Source organism: Atta colombica, unplaced genomic scaffold (assembly GCF_001594045.1).
Source record: "Atta colombica isolate Treedump-2 unplaced genomic scaffold, Acol1.0 scaffold203, whole genome shotgun sequence".
Lineage (NCBI taxonomy): Eukaryota > Metazoa > Arthropoda > Insecta > Hymenoptera > Formicidae > Atta > Atta colombica.
In genome coordinates, this window is record NW_017259298.1 from 342,240 (window position 1) to 344,498 (window position 2,259).

Here is a 2,259-nt window from a genome sequence, read left to right on the forward strand (position 1 = left end):
GCCTGACTAGAACCTATCTTTCAATCCTAGGGTTTCGACTTGAGTTCAAATATGACCTCCAAAGATTTGTAATCAGTGACCAGCTCAAATTCGCTCTTATCAAGGAGATATGTTTTAAAATGTTCTATATAAGAAATCGTATAGAACACTTTAAAACATATCTCCAGAAGATATTGGAGATCCGACCCATTGAATCTAATACCAAATTTTTTGGAACCTGTACAGTCTTGACTTTTCTCTTAATTTATATCTTATGCTATCAAATTTTACTGATATCAAGGATTTTTACTAACTTGTATAAACCGAGATAATCTTTCAGCGTTGATAAATCGGCTTAATTTTTATATCAACAAAAGAGACAAAAATTATGCAATTATCCAATATGAGATTAAAATAAGGAAAGCTGAGTAAATTGTGAAAATTATTTTTGCCGATTCGGCCAATGAAATAAAATTGCTCCATGTCCGCTATCACGTCAAAGAATGACAAGGAACCGAAGCACGGGAATCCACGTATAATCCAGCAATAAAATTCTGTTCTTTTCTTGATCGAAGAAAATTTATTGGGTTGTCCGGAAAGTTCGTGCCGACTAGTCTATATAATTTAATAAAATTTGTATACTAAAATTTAAATCTTCTGCGTTTCAATTTTCCTTCAACATCGGCACGAACTTTCCGGACAACCCAATATTTTGCGATCGAAATCCGAAAATGGACCGTCGATTAGTAATAATAATAATTAGTAAAATTATCGAAACCGCGCGGATATAATGTTTATATATCGCGGGACTGGGAGGGGGGGGGGGGGGGATAGTTAAACCATTCGTTATCTATGTCAAAAGAGTAACGTATTTTTGTGATATTCATTCATGTGATTTTGTGATATTTAAAACTATTTGAATTTCGCCAAGGATCTGATCTAGCTCAAGGCCGACTACTTTCATTCCGAAATTCTATGAAATTAAACGGATTTCCATGAATCGCTCTTATCTAACACTAAGATATCTAAACAGCTGAGCTTCCTGTCAAAATACTCATACATATTACACCTTCTTCCAGAAGTTATAAAAGTTTATAAAATTTAAGAAAAAAAGAAAGAGAGAGAGAGAGAGAAAGGGAGAGAGAGAGAGAGAGAGAGAGAGAGAGAGAGAGAGAAAAGAATAATTTGGTTTAACATGTTTTTATATAAAAAAAATTTCAAAAAAGAGTAAATTATAGATAACTATGTAATAGTGTTGTTGAAAAAAGTTTTCTTGTAAATTAAAAAAAAAATGTCAAGCTTTTATCTCTCTCGAAGAAGAAGAAGAATAATTTTAGACTTATAATTTATACTTTTATTACAGAAAATTAAATCTATTTATAATATACAAAAAATAAATTTATAATATACAAAAAATAAATTTTGCTGTCCATGTCTTCTATCTAACATCCTACAAACAACAATAATACTTTCTGCGCATTATGCGTGCAACAGAGCACAGTATATCGCAAACATGTTAAACTTTTTCTCATGTCTATCTTTAACTCAAAAGATTAATTAATCGGAATTTTCATATGTGTATGTATTTATAAAAACAATTTCTTCAGGTTTTGACTTTTAAATGAGAACTCTATTCAATTCAAGCGCATATAAAAATGCAGAGAAGAGAAAGATTAATTTTAATTTTAATTTTTTATGGCATGTTTTTTGATATTAGTTTGATAAGTTATTAGTGTTTTGCTTTTCTTATTTAATTAATTCTCTTTAAAAACAAGTGCTATTTTAGAAATCGAAGAAGAGGTGCACAGCAATATATATAACATTACATTATATATATTTTTATTTTAGAATGAGATAATAAAATGAATTAATAATGATATGAGATTTTAGAAGAATTAAGATGCGATCAATCATATACTTATAAAACTTATATTAATCGAAATGAAGTTAACGAAAATAATCGGTAATATGGTTAATCGAAAGAATGTATTGCTTCGGATAAAAAATTGCGCAACAATGTAACTCTGCAATGAAAATTCTCAAATGAAATTGATAGTTAGTGATGTAAGCAAAAACAAGAATCGACATACATTTTGGAAAGCAATTAAATTATATTAAAAGTTTAATGTAGAAATGAAAACATTTTACAAACGTTTTCTAAACTTTTTAATTTTCTGAATAGGCATGTATATCGATGAAATCTTTTATGCATTTTAATGCTGCATCAGGTAAAAGTATGAAATAAAAATATTTTTATTATATATAATAATTATTATAATA